The sequence below is a fragment of the Corythoichthys intestinalis genome, chromosome 15 (assembly GCF_030265065.1).
Source record: "Corythoichthys intestinalis isolate RoL2023-P3 chromosome 15, ASM3026506v1, whole genome shotgun sequence".
Classification (NCBI taxonomy): Eukaryota; Metazoa; Chordata; class Actinopteri; order Syngnathiformes; family Syngnathidae; genus Corythoichthys; species Corythoichthys intestinalis.
The window spans coordinates 15,963,401-15,979,104 of NC_080409.1; the positions used below are offsets into that span (position 1 = coordinate 15,963,401).

Sequence of the window (15,704 nt, forward strand, 5' to 3'; positions counted from 1 at the left end):
TCTTTCTCTGTCTCTTTTGACAGCTGCATCTGGCTCACAGACAAATATTCAATTATTAAAAGAAGAAAAAAAAGTTTCGTTACACTTCTTTGCGCATTGCGCGAAACGGTGACGGTAACCGGTCATATGCTGGTGTTGTGCAGTAATGAGCAGACGTGACTTTTGCGGCGTATGTTAACTTTTTCAATGCCCCGACAACACTCGCGCAAATCACACTAGATATCATCAAATAGCAACCTAGTTGTGCTACGTTAGATCCCCCCAAGTCCAATGCCATTGGCTGCGTGAGCCCAGGGTGATCATGGGACACGTAATCCGTAGCCTATAGTACGACCGGCGACTAGAAAGTCGATTCGCAGTAATTTAAGTGGGAAAGTGGCAAACATACATGTCGTTGTGTCTGTCTATATTTTTATTTATCTATCAATCGCATTGGTAACGTAGATGAGGAAGAGACACTGTTCATTTGGGGTCGTCATATTTTGCTGTCGAAAATAGCGGCCGATGTGTGCATGTGCGTGAAGCTTCGTTTTCCGCGTTTGTCAGGTAATTTTAGAAACCCTTTTGAGAAGATTGGAAAAAGAAAAAAAGACGAGGCGTATGGTACTTTTCAGCAGGAACTGACAGAGGAATTTGCCTTTGTGGAAAGTTTTTGACAAATTTTCGGATAAAGACCGTCATGATGTCAAATCAAATTGAGGCAACGCAAGTGAAGGACATAAATGTGGCACTGTTTTTTCTCTCGCTTTGGATGAGTCAACAGACGTAAGCAATTTATCCCAATTCAGCGTGATGGCAAGGTTTTGACTATGAAAGGTACAACAAGAGGGGAGGATTTATTCAAGTCCTTCACGGAGTTTGCTAAAGAAAAAAATCTACCGGTGGATAAACTTGTTTCGATGTGCACTGATACTCCGTGCGTAGTAGGGAAAAACAGGATTCGTGGCGCTTCGTGAACATGAAAAGAGACGCATCCTAAGTTTTTCAACACCTGCATGAAGCTTAACTCTACCAAGTATCAACCAGACTACAAAGCCATCAGCAAAACCATGCAGCACCAGAGGTCGCATTAGTGGTAAGAAATACTCATCATTGATTAGCAACAGCATAACAATGTTATTAAAAATAAACCAGAGACTTACCCAAACCCCTTGTGCTTTAAAAGTGTTGAAATTACATAAAATGCACACATTACTTGTATTTTTAGTTTTAAACATGTTGTATGGCTCTCACGGAATTACATTTTTTTTTAAATGTAGTGTTCATGGCTCTCTCAGCCAAAAAGGTTCCCGACCCCTGCTTTTAAGGTCAAATAGGCTGTTTGAACCCCAGCTCTGACAGTTAAAGTGTCCTTGGGCAAGACACTAAACTCTAAATTACCTCCATGTTAGCGTTGAAAGTAAGAGACTGCTATCAATGTTTGTCATCTGAATAAGAAAGAAAATAAAATCGGGAATGCTGCTTGTTAAAAATGATAAAAATGAAAATATATTCCAGGGTCACCAGAACCTGAAGCATTAAAAGAGTCCACAACCATGTTCTAAAGTGAGAACTTCTGCTCTTGATGCGAAGAGCTATGAGTTCTTTTCACACTTGTGAAATAATATGCTTAAAATACCTCTAATGGCAATGTGTTAATCAGTATGTACATAAGTTATCTCAAGGCAATTTTTCACACCGTACCCTACCCCTCATATGTACTTTATATTTAAACGAACAGAACATCCTATGACTGTATTTGGCATTGGAGACAACTTAGGCGAATGAAAAACTCCCTCTACAAAAGAGACACGAAATCTGTACGCATACACCTGAGTTAACACAATCACAGCAAATTACAGCGTGATGTCAAATCTATCTGAACTGTGAGGGCTGGGATTGAGTGATCATGCTTCAGTGCCATTGTCCAATTAAATGATCACTACCAGGTAAGCCTGTCGCAATATGCAATAATTCCATTTATCGCACGATAAATAAAAATGAAGGCGGAAATTTTTCCGCTGCGATTTATCGCCTCGCGTGCACGTGCGTGCGCGCGTGCGTGCGACAGAAGTGCTGTTAAAAGTTCGGATTCCTTGTTACCAACTACGCAAAATGCATTTTCGTTCCAGGTCCGGCAAAAAATAGCGCCGGATCCAATCTTTCCCATTATAACCTATTGTTCAACGTATACCGGCCGCGTCAGTGCTCCGGATTGACTGCGGACCATCTCCGGCGTGCCGGTGTTGTTGATGTGTGGGCGCTCCCGTCAGGGGTGGCCTTTCACGCGGGGCGGCTATTTTTCGGCAAAACACCGGATATTTACAACGAAGTCCGCCAAAATATTGTTACTGACTTGGTTGCTACGAACAACCTCGCTTTGACAACGGACAGCTGACATGATGAACATTGAGTGGCAAATTAAGAGCGCTGTGCTTTAAACTCGTCCTGTTAATGAAAGTCGATTGTCATATGCTGCTGATGTGCAGTAATGAGCAGAGGTGGCTTTGTGGCGTTTGCTAACTTTTTTATGCGTGCACACACTAGATATCATGAAATAGCAAACTAGATGTGTTACGTCCTGTGCCATTGGCTACGTGATCCCAGAATGATTATGGGAGACGTAGTCCATATACTACATCGATGAATTCTAAAATGTCATGACTGAATGGAAGTTAAGAATACCAAATCAATCCATACCAGTGACTATAGATAATGCTCCAAATATTGTTAATTCAGTACGTGACATAGATTAATTCGGACCACAAATAGGATGTCTTGCTCATGTAGTAAATCTAGCTGCTAAGAGAGCTGTAGCAATCAACAGTGTGTACCACCTCACTTTACAAACAGTAAAGATTGTTCTCAGCACTTTTATACAAAATTTTTCAGATCAGTAAGAAGTAAGCACATAAATATTAGCACTAAAATGCATGTTTATGTAATGGCAATTTAATCTTTGCTCGTTAGCCAAAAAAAAAAAAAAAAAAAGGAAAAAAAAATACATTTTTTTTTTTTTTTTCCCCAGAGCATTAAATGTATTGAATCGGATCAAAAATCGTGTCCCCCATATCGAAAATCGTACCAAACCGTGACTTAACTGTATCGTTGCGCCCTTATGGAACACCATAGCAAAAGCTATGAGGGGAAAAGTTTTCATTTGCCTAAATGCTTATGTTATTAAGTGCAATTTTATCTTTTTTTTAAATTTATTCTGTGTTTCTGTGCGATATTAATATTGTTGTCTTTTACTTAAGAGGCATGGTCTATTGTTTTTACTTGTGATTTCTTAAAAAGCATTTTTGAATTTAAGAGTAAATATTTATCGCTTTTAAATGGGTGTACTTGATCTATTAATATATACTGTATTCTCACTGTGTTATTGTAAATTGTTGTTTTTTTTTTAAATTGGGGGGCGCAATAATATCGCATATTGCAATAATTTATAAGATAAATTATCGCACACTAAAATTTGTTATCACGACAGGCCTACTACCAGGTCAGCCCTCCCACTCCAAATAGATTGGATGTCATCGCCATAGAGGGAAGCCAATAGGTTTAATATTAAATATTTTAAAGCAGTTCCAACATTAGAAAAGTTGTTAATCTGTTTTCTTAGTTTGAGTTTTTTTTAAGTGGTAATATGCCAACATTACTCTTTGTTCAATCTAAAAACAGTTCATCACACATTGAATATTGCATTACGTGTTGACAACTGGCAGGTGTAAATACATGCTGTGACATAGAATCACTCTATTAAAAAAATCGTTAAAGAACTTTGCCAGAAAATGGATAGAAAGACTTGTAGTTGTTAAAAGATAAACATTATTAGGAGTTATAATAATTTGATATTGAAACCCCTTTTGATGTTTTCGTTTTTATACAATTTGTAAAATTAACTACCAGTAGTAGGTCACCGTTGTTGTTGATGTTGCAGGGTGGTGACGTCACATGGTTACGCTGCCGAGCTTCCAGAGTATGACTCGATATAAATATGTCATCTGTTCAACCCTTTCAATTTGGACCTGAGAGGAACATTAATGAGCACGACAGCAGTGTCGATATTTCACAAAATGAGCAGCAAAAGCAAAATGAACCAAAAAGACGGGATGAGATGAAACGAGAGCACGAAAAAAAACGGTGTTCTGCCAAAACGTCCAACAAGAGGTGAATTTGAAACCCAAAATACTACAGTGCGCTATCAGCTAGTTGTGTTTAGATGCATACAGACAGAACATACTAAAGATGCCTTAAGAAAAACTTAAACGTAGTAATATCAAATAAGAGTGGTTTAAATATGCTACGTGACTAATGTGGTCAACAGATCAACAATCTGCTTTTAAGCTACAACAAGAAAAAACAATGGTTAAATGTATGAGAAGGAAACACATGCAAAAAGTATGAGGCAATGAAAAGGTAATAAAAGACTCAATAAATACACAAATAGTAAGTACTCGCCACTTTTAATCAATGAGCGCATGTGGTGGACGTCTCGCCGCACAGAAGAAATTGCAGTAACCGGTAGTATTCGTCGAGTGACAGTGACAATCTATGTCATCACCCCGAGCATCCATTGCACTTATAAAACATGGCGTCCTCCGTCGGTCAAAACATGTACTAAATATTATAGATTTTTAATCAATGGCAATATTTTATGTGTTTCTAATAACATTTTAGTAAAAGAGAACAATTGTGGCTTATTAGAATCTACAGGTCTTTAAGTCCGAGGTTTCCTTTAAAAAAGTACGGTACTATTAATTGAGCCTTGAGAATTATTATTTTTTGAAATGCCTTGTCTAATGGACAAGGTGTTACATGGACTCGACCCACCTCCTATGTCGGACTTAAAAAAAAAAAAAAAAAAAAAAGGCTCACCGTGGTCTCAGGACCAGGGCCTCCTCTAGAGGGGACTGTAAGGTCCCACTCAGAAAAACAGCCGTCAGTCAAAATTCTCTCTCTGTAAAGGCCAGTAAGATCTGGAACAGTTTACCACTCGCCATCAGGGAGTGTCCCACAATATGAACCTTCAAAACTAAGCTCAAGTTGAAAGTAAACCAGTCCTTCAACCACTGATTTTTAAGTTCTTAGTAACATACTCTACTGTGCTGTTTTACTGTAATCTCTTGCTCTTTTTAGTCTTTTTGTGTCTTTCTGTTCCGTTACCTGCCTAGGGACTGCGTAAGTAAATTAATATTTTTCTGCCATAATCCATCATATTTACGTCTTTTTGATGTGTCAAATAGATGTTCATCAATGTGCACTGTCCCTATCAAATAAATAAAGAAATACATTTTTGAGCATATCTGGTATGTCTATCACCATCAATGAGTCAAGGGTATTCATGTTCTGATGTTTTCATGTAGCCTACTGTTCACATTTCATTTACAAATTAAATTTGCAATTTCCAACAACATGCTTTCAGTGTTTGACGCTGTTTGAGTCATCTGAGGGCTTAATGGTATTGAGAAAGTATCTGTTACTACAGTGGTCTCAAACCGACTCCACAAAGGGCCGCAGTGGGTCCTGGTTTTTGTTCCAACAGATCCAGCACAAACAGTTCAACCAATGAGGTTTCTACTAACATAAGCAGCACCTGATTGCAATCAACTGATTACACTTGTAAGAAACCAGATTGGTGAAAAGGTATTTGTCTTGTTTGGTTGGAATGAAATCCAGTACCCCCTGCGGCCCTTTGAGGACCGGTTTGAGACCACTGTTACTACCTTGAACGAACAGCAGTGGCCTGCCTGTACCTGTCCCAGTTCAACTCCTGTATTCTCTGGCAAACTCTACTGTGTCTGTCTGACTTTTTAAAAAACAGACAAGTGCATACATAATGTTATATCACGTGTTGAAAGATATAAATATAATTATAGGCTTTTACTTGGATGTGGTTTGTAAAGTAATAAAAGCGTGAAGCCAAAAAGAGTTTGTGTAGAAGTACAATAAATGCTACATGTTGTTTAGTCAAGTTTATTGGGATACAATACTGCACAAGCAGAAGAGGTTATATTCGATTCTTAACCTTACTTCACGGCTCATGTGGCTTTGTTAGTAAATGCCAGCAGCCATTTCCACGTCAGAGTGACTTCGAGATACAAAGCATGTTTTTTTTCCTCCTTTTTTTGGCAAGCATATACTCTACAGCAGCCAGGAACTAAAACAGTCATAGATCAACAACTGATCACTGAGCCTGGCTGCTGACTAAGTGTTAATGTTAACATTTTACACTGGAAATATTAAGTTTAGTGTTAAATAGGCTGTGAAATCGATGCAACTGACCCACTGGAAAGTTGGATGATTAAAAATAATATCGTACAGTACACAAGAGTTTGCCACAACAGTAATGCTTTTCATTTTTTTATGATTTGGGCATTAATATGTCATCCTCTTGATGTTAACTTACTCGCTGATTACTAAGGATCCTGCATATGTGTGATGGTCATTAAGATTCATTTCAAATGCTGCAAATTAGTGGTTGCAGCTGTCGGGATTATTTTCCTGGATCAAAAACTAAACAATTTTGGATTGTTTCACTGAGATTTGAAGTGTGAACTAAATGAAACACAGACCACCAAGGATTCTAAAATCCACACAAGTAAAGATGAAGTCGAGCAAAACTGGCAATTTACAGGATTACTACTGCAAGATGAAATTCAAAAATGACATTCAAATGTTGTTACAGTGTCTTGCAAAAGTATTCGGCCCCCTTGAATCTTGCAACCTTTCGCCACATTTCAGGCTTCAAACATAAAGATATGAAATTTAATTTTTTTGTCAAGAATTAACAACAAGTGGGACACAATCGTGAAGTGGAACAACATTTATTGGATAATTTAAACTTTTTTAACAAATAAAAAACTGAAAAGTGGGGCGTGCAATATTATTCGGCCCCTTTACTTTCAGTGCAGCAAACTCACTCCAGAAGTTCAGTGAGGATCTCTGAATGATCCAATGTTGTCCTAAATGACCGATGATGATAAATAGAATCCATCTGTGTGTAATCAAGTCTCCGTATAAATGCACCTGCTCTGTGATAGTCTCAGGGTTCTGTTTAAAGTGCAGAGAGCATTATGAAAACCAAGGAACACACCAGGCAGGTCCGAGATACTGTTGTGGAGAAGTCTAAAGCCGGATTTGGATACAAAAAGATTTCCCAAGCTTTAAACATCTCAAGGAGCACTGTGCAAGCCATCATATTGAAATGGAAGGAGCATCAGACCACTGCAAATCTAACAAGACCCGGCCGTCCTTCCAAACTTTCTTCTCAAACAAGGAGAAAACTGATCAGAGATGCAGCCAAGAGGCCCATGATCACTCTGGATGAACTGCAGAGATCTACAGCTGAGGTGGGAGAGTCTGTCCATAGGACAACAATCAGTCGTACACTGCACAAATCTGGCCTTTATGGAATAGTGGCAAGAAGAAAGCCATTTCTCAAAGATATCCATAAAAAGTCTCGTTTAAAGTTTGCCACAAGCCACCTGGGAGACACACCAAACATGTGGAAGAAGGTGCTCTGGTCAGATGAAACCAAAATTGAACTTTTTGGCCACAATGCAAAACGATATGTTTGGCGTAAAAGCAACACAGCTCATCACCCTGAACACACCATCCCCACTGTCAAACATGGTGGTGGCAGCATCATGGTTTGGGCCTGCTTTTCTTCAGCAGGGACAGGGAAGATGGTTAAAATTGACGGGAAGATGGATGCAGCCAAATACAGGAACATTCTGGAAGAAAACCTGTTGGTATCTGCACAAGACCTGAGACTGGGACGGAGATTTATCTTCCAACAGGACAATGATCCAAAACATAAAGCCAAATCTACAATGGAATGGTTAAAAAATAAACGTATCCAGGTGTTAGAATGGCCAAGTCAAAGTCCAGACCTGAATCCAATCGAGAATCTGTGGAAAGAGCTGAAGACTGCTGTTCACAAACACTCTCCATCCAACCTCGCTGAGCTCGAGCTGTTTTGCAAGGAAGAATGGGCAAGAATGTCAGTATCTCGATGTGCAAAACTGATAGAAACATACCCCAAGCGACTTGCAGCTGTAATTGGAGCAAAAGGTGGCGCTACAAAGTATTAACGCAATGGGGCCGAATAATATTGCACGCCCCACTTTTCAGTTTTTTATTTGTTAAAAAAGTTTAAATTATCCAATAAATTTTGTTCCACTTCACGATTGTGTCCCACTTGTTGTTGATTCTTGACAAAAAATTGAAATTTTATATCTTTATGTTTGAAGCCTGAAATGTGGCGAAAGGTTGCAAGGTTCAAGGGGGCCGAATACTTTTGCAAGGCACTGTAAGTCACTTTGAAAAGCTTGAGCACATATAGGTAGGCTATAACAAACAATCACTTGCACTCACATTTAAATACAATTTAGAGAGTGGGATTCAAACCCACAACTTCAGATGAGCTAGCCACAAGGTGACAGTGCTGCCATTGTCAAATAATAACTCTTAAATGCAGGTGTGGGAAGCAAAGTTACATAGTCCAAATGTTTGGTTACTGTATATTTAAGTAGACCCTTCATTTACCTGTACTTCATTTGATTATTTATTTTTTCTGATGACTTTATTTTCCTCCCTAACTGTAATTTCTACTCCTTAACTTTTTTTTTTTTTTTTTTTTTTTTTTTTTTTTTTTTTTATAGCTCTGTGGATGAAAAGTGACACAGTAACAACAAATAGGGACAGGTAAACACAGCTATGGTTGATCTCTAGATTAAGTGAGATCTCGGGGTCTGGTGAAGTAGAAAAAAAGACAGTAACGGAATGGAAAAAGGTGAACCCAAAAGATCAGAAGAAGCAAGATATTCTTTACCTTCTTCAATGGAAATTTTTGATGTTGTCTGCTAACTTACCCAATAAAGACCTGGCGTCCACATAAGTGGACATCACATTTTTGGTCATTTGGTCACAATACTGTATTGAAATTTGGTATACAAGTGTGGCCTACATGACCCAAAATGTGATGTTCACATATGATTGCCAGGTTCCAAACATTATCATTATTTTTAAATGAATCATTGCTTTAAAAAAAATATTTTCATGAATGAATAAAACTACACTGCTGGCCAAAAGTATTGGCACACCTGCAATTCTGTCAGATAATGCTCAATTTCTCCCAGAAAATGATTGCAATTACAAATGCTTTGGTAGTAATATCTTCATTTATTTTGCTTGCAATGAAAAAAAACACAAGAGAGAATGGAAAAAAATAAATAAATCATTATACCAAAAACGGGCTGGACAAACGTATTGGGAACCTTTGAAAAATCATGTGATGCTTCTCTAATTTGTTTAATTAACAGCACCTGTTACTTACCTGGTGGTGGCAATAACTAAATGACACTTACAGCCAGTTAAAATGGATTAAAGTTGACTCAAACTCGGTCCTGTGTCCTTGTGTGTACCACATTGAGCATAGAGAAAAGAAAGACCAACAAACTGTCTGAAGAATTGAGAAGCAAAATTTTGAGGAAGCATGGGCAATCTCAAGGCTACAAGTCCATTTCCAAAGACCTAAATGTTCCTGTGTCTACCGTATGCAGTGTCATTGATAAGTGTAAAGCCCATGGCACAGGTGGCAAACCTCCCGAGATGTGGACGGAAATGAAAAATTGACGAGAGATTTCAACTAAAGATTGTGCGGATGGTGGATAAAGAACCTCGACTACCATCCTAACAAGTTCAAGCTGTCCTGCTGTCCGAGGGTACAACAGCGTCAACCCGTACTATCTGTCGGCATTTTAATGAAAAGGGACTCTATGGTAGGATACCCAGGAAGATCCCATTTCTGACCCAGAAACATAAAAAAGCCAGGCTGCAGTTTGCCAAAACTTACCTGAGAAATCCCCCCCAAAAATTGGAAGAATTTTGTCTGGTCAGATGAGACAAAAGTAGAGCTTTTGGGGAAAAGGCATCAACATAGAGTTTAGGGGGGAAAACGAGGCCTTCAAAAAAAAGAACATGGTCCCCACATTCAAACATGGCGGAGGTTCCCTGATGTTTTGGGGTTGCTTAGCTGCCTCTGGCACTGGACTGCTTGACCGTGTGCATGGCATTATGAAGTCTGAAGATTACCAACAAATTTAGCAGCATAATGTTGGGCCCAGTTTGAGAAAGCTAGGTCTCCCACAGATGTCATGGGTCTTCCAGCAGGACAATGACCCAAAACACACTTAAAAAAGCAATAGAAAAGGGTTTGAGAGAAAGTACTGGAGACTTCAAAAGTGTCCAGCAATGAGTCCAGACCTGAATTCAATAGAACACCTGTGGAGAGATCTGAAAATGGCAGTTTGGAGAAGGCAAACTTCAAATCTCAGAGACCTGAAGCAGTTGACCAAAGAAGAATGGTCTAAAATTCCAGCAGACCATTGTAAGAAACTCATTGATGGATACCGGAAGCGGTTGTTCGCAGTTATTTTGTCTAAAGGTTGTGCTACCAATAATTAGGCTGAGGGGGCCAATACTTTTGTCCAGCCCATTTTTGGATTTTTGTGTAAAATGATAAGGATTTACTTTTTTTTTTTTTCATTTTCTTTTGTGTTTTTTCATTGCAAGCAAAATAAATGAAGATATTATTACCAAAGCATTTGTAATTGCAATCATTTTGTGGGAGAAATTGAGCATTATCTGACAGAATTTCAGGGGTGCCAATACTTTTGGCCAGCAGTGTATACGTTATTAAAAGATAAATACAAAAAATGGATAAACTCAAAACCAATGAAAATAAATTGTACTCTGGTTATGGCCCCCAATAACGCTCCCAATCAAAATGGTTTGGACCAAGGGTGTAGGTTTGGTCTCAATTATGGTAGTGACGATATAACAACATAGCCTGCATGTACACTTTTTGCTGGGGACGGGAGTAACGGGACATTAATAAAACCAAACAGATTGGGTGAACGGGGGTCAAAGCTACATTTCTCACGAATATGAATTTTTAATTGATAGGCTAAATGGTCAATGCAAAATAAATCTGGGTTATTCTAACATTCACCCTGTAAATTTATAACGTCTTAGTCTCATATTTTTTCTTACGTCTAGTCAAATAATTTTCTCCATCTTGTTTTGAGTGTTAAAGACTAAGTGAGTAAAATTTTCTTGAAGCACTGGCAGATATTTTCACTTATTTCTAGTAGATTTACACTGAAAACAAGGGAACTTAACTACTTTTAAGGTGTGTTTTTGAGGTGCATACATATTGGTTCCAGTGATACGCCGTTTGATTCAAACCTTTGTTTTCAAAACCTACTAAAGAAACATTTTGAAAACTTCCAGAATAAATGTCTGGATTTGATTAGCAAATTTAAATTGCAATATTTGAACATAAATTATATTAACAGACACAATAAATACAAACCTGTTATTAATCTCTTAATTATCCAGTTACTGTATGTCAAAAATAAAGATAGGTCTTAGGTTTTCAGGAACAAAATTAGTGGTGTGTTCCCCACCTCCACAACACTGACGTCTTTTTACATTACTTACAGTGGCTGCTGCTGATGAAAAAAACAAACTAATATTCCTCATCTTTGAAGGGGGCGTTGGAGGTGGCATGTTAGATTTGTGTCGGTGCTGAGGTTGCGTATGTGTTTGGGAGGGAAGGGGGTCAAGTCATCAGCCAATCAAACATCCACTTGATTTAAAAATAATAATAATAATAATAATAATAATAAACTGACTGTCATATTCAGCAAGTGAAAAGGGATAAATGTAACTCTAAATGACCTATATATCTGAACTCATTACATAATGCAAATAAGGTTGCTTAAAAGTTGGTGGGGACAATTTGAGCATCTTGAAAAGTTGGTAGTGTTATGTCCCTACCGTCCCTATGCAAACCTACGCCGTTGGTTTGGACGTCTAACGCCATCAGTGACAGCCAATGAGTTAAATGAGTGCTTTATAAAGGGTTAACTGAAGGATCCGAATCAGTAGGCTACTTCTAATTTTGCAACTTCATGTAAAAATGTTGCAAAATGTATTTTTTTGTGGTAAAAACGGTGTCCCTTTTTCTTTAGTTTGGCATGTTGTTCTTGATCGTGTGGGGCAAGGGGCAACGTTCAATCTTTGTTCCAAAGCTAATTATTGTGTAAAGTGCAGTCCCACACAGCGAGACGTCAAAGTTCATCAAGGACAGAAACACACACGCACAGCAGAAGCCCTTCTAAAACCATAGGATTGTAGCGTTTGCCTCCGATCCGTCGGCTCTAGGACCCAGGAGCGCAACCTACCACAGAGGCATTGCAGACAGCGCGTTTGGGAGGTGTAGTGGAAGAAAGGCGAGAGAAACGGAGTAAATGAGATCACTTTTGTCCAGATTGTTGACGGACTTATCATCTTAAAATACCACCGACTCAGCTCACTAGAATGAGACGGACACGTTGTTGAATTCCTGTCCAGGTAAATGCCCGCGTTTCCTTCGCATGGTTAACTACAAGAGGTCGACAGCTAGTCAGGGTATGTCCCCATTGTACTTACATGGGATGCGGTTATTCTCACCCAAGCTGCCCTACTAGGCCCCAAATCCTTTCTTTCGCTTAATGCAAGCTTGAAATGTACTACTTTCCAGACTCCCCCTGGCTTTAAAAGTTAGTTAAAAGTCACGGAAACACGCGAGTTTCGAAAGCGAACCGTGCCGAAATGGTGTATTTTCCACAAGCAGCAGTGAACGTCTCTTCAGATGTTTGCTTTCTGACAATGACCACTCTTTGAGACGCAGCCCCCAGGCCCACTTAACTTGCAACTTGAAGCTGTGCCCCTTTTCTACGTAAAATGCTGCTTTTATAGTACTTTTATGGCCCATTAGGAAAACTATTGAGATCAACAAGAGAGCGGCCCATTCATTGTTATGAACACTGTTTACTCTTTTACAATGTACTGGCCACACGTATCATTAGCTTTCTTAGCTTGTTGCTGCTCCTACTTCAACACCCACTTATAACAATGCGCTCCTTTTTACTTGTCAGCAACCATAACAATGCAATAGTACTCCACTTGTTTTTAGGGATCTCCCAAAACAGGCTGTGGTCGTGTTATTTTATTTTATCTTAACTTGCAATCGGCACATAGTAAGTATTAAACGCTGTGCAGGTTACCCATGGGTATTATAAAAAGGCTTGAATGTTATTGTCGCCTAAAAGGTGTTTGAATTTTGGATTAAATACCCTTCAGTGCTTCCTTATAGATATTTGGCAGAATTGTGTGCAGTTTTTCCTTCAGGTTCTTCTACCTCTGCTATTGCAACACAACATGTTTTGTATATAGCGTTTAAAGGCAATATTGTGCTAAGGTATTTTTGAATATGTACAGTACTGTACATGTTTAAATATGTACCATAATCTTTGAGGGGAGTGGAAAAAACTAGAAAAGTGATTACATTTGGCCATGGAAAAGTTATGTGTGAATCCTGATGTTATACTGTACATGCACATCATGTTTCTATTGCCATCATGTTATCCAACTTTTAGTAATACATGGTACTATTCAATAGCGTGAGTGACATTAACATTTTAAGTCTTCAATTACTAACCTTTGGTGTCCCATTTGCCTTCTCAGAGTACAATTAATGCTCCTAGGCACATTATACCCTTTCACGCCTTTATGTCAAAATGTTTTTCCTGGTCATGAGACCAAGTCTGTCCGCTATGTGTGCACATGGAGACTTGCCGTATGACCGGCAGAAGACACAGCATTCCAGCGTAATGATGCAGCCAGTGACTTTTGGGTACTGCCTGCTCTATTGAGAAAATACCAGCCACCTCCCACCCAATCTCTTTGCTCTGATGCAAATGTGCCATCAGGCGCATGCAGAATCTTTGAAATGTTGTTAGAAATTGTCCCTGGGCACAGTCAGATGTATTGTGCCCCTTGACGCCACAAGAGTTGAGACCTTATCACTGAGAAAGATACACTCCTCACAAAGGCCTCCCACTGTTGGCGTCACATGAGCGTACCCGTCTTCACTTTGTGGTGCTGCACTGAAAACATTGCAGCCAGAGACTCAATAACATTTATTTAATGATCTTGCTTCATTACAAGCAAGTAAGAATTGAAGATTCTACTGTTCCAATCTGCTTCGCATTGTTGGTCCACCTCAGATTTGTTCGTATTGATAAATAGTTCTCAGATGGTTTGTAATGAAACTTCACCAAAATGTTTTTTGATGTCAAACCTTTGAAACATAATGTTGTTTTCAATTCTATGGGGTAAAGGTTAGATTTAGAAAACCAAAATAAAACTTTATAACAACTATCTATGCAGCTTAAGATTTGGTTAACGAGGTCTAGCATAAGTTCAGGAATGCTTGAGTTTGCCTTTGTAGGTGCAACTCTCAAATCATTTTCTTAATGAGATTATTTTCCTTTCTTTTATGTTTACCATCCTCAAAAATGATTGCTCACCAAGTTGTAACAGAGTATGAGCATCTCAACGGCTTTCTATAATTTGCTAACATAGAAAGCATTGTTGTTTTGAAGCGTTATCATGAGTCATTCAAGTGGGATGAACGAAACAGACACAGTGGTGTGCATCTTGAAAGCTCCTGAACTCCTGAGACTGATTTGCTGAGCCCCAGTTCGGCTGAGAACTACTTTTAAAATAGGTAGTTGATGACTGTGAGCAATGAAGTGTTGAAACAATCATTTGTGTAGCCGCCTTTAATTCTAATAGTACATTATGAGCATTATGACAGTGGGAGGGAAATTATAACTCGTGAATAGGAGGGGTATACCCCATCAGAACAAGTAAACATTCCTCCGTTTTTAGTCTACATTCTCTTCTGTTGAGCCATATTGTACTGAGAAGCCAGAGCTAGGATGTGTGTATGACTTTTATCACTATGCAACTCCTGATGATTTGAGGAGCAATCAGCTTTAGGACTTCCACTTTTACTTACGGAGTTATCATTTGTAAAGTATTTTCAGAGAACTTCAATGGGGAACTTTACACTCTCTATTTGACCAACCATTACGGCTGTCACTAGGATCCATTTCCCCTCACCAAACGTGCATGATGGATGGTCTCTCTTCAAATGTTGTAAATACTTTTGAGTAAAAGTGTATACGTTTTGTAACTGTAAACCAGCCGCTGAATTTTGCCTGCCCCAGCAAGAGCAGAAAATAGAGCATAAACAAGCTTACGACCATTGATCTGTGATGAAGGAAGTACTGTGGTGGGGTTGGCCTGAATTTCTTCCTACTGCCATAAACACTTGTGACTGTCCTCACTCACTGACTGAAGTCACAGATGCATTGTGTACAGTATATGTGTGTCTGTGGCGAGCCTCGCTTCAGGACACTGATTTGCATTGAAAGAGTTGGCCGCCAGAGCCAAAAAAAATGAATGATTAAAAGCCGCAGTGACAGTAAGGCAGGCAGGCGGTGGCAGCACAGAGGCCTGAGGACCATGTGACCCGCTGTCAGGGTACTGGGTTCATTCAGTGGCTGCTGGCTGCAGCACTGGCAGCAGCCCAGCTTTTTCCACACAGGCCGCAGTAGCAACAGGTCGCTCCCATTAAAACAGCAGCACTCTGTTGTGGCTCTTGAGCCGCTCTTTTGCATGTGTTGCTTTTTCGGCTGTGGCGTACGTGCCCTGGTTTGTTTGTGTGAAGTTTGCCAAATGTGTATATAATATGTGCACGCTTTGTGACACGGGGTACACACAGAGATGCCAAATGCATCCAATTGCTTGAAGTTTAAATTGCGCCC

At 39.2% G+C, this 15,704-nt stretch overlaps 1 protein-coding gene across 4 annotated transcripts in view; it reads left to right on the forward strand.

The window, feature by feature from the left end:
- Positions 1-12,188: 12,188 nt before the first annotated feature.
- akt1 (v-akt murine thymoma viral oncogene homolog 1) overlaps positions 12,189-15,704 on the forward strand; it is a 74,635-nt gene continuing 71,119 nt past the window's right edge. For 3 of the 4 annotated variants that reach the window (XM_057858869.1, XM_057858870.1, XM_057858873.1), the window contains exon 1: positions 12,189-12,399. The gene's annotated coding sequence lies outside the window, so the exon portion shown is untranslated. Of the gene's footprint in view, positions 12,457-15,704 lie in introns of all 4 variants that reach the window. The other variant, XM_057858871.1, reaches the window with a different exon arrangement.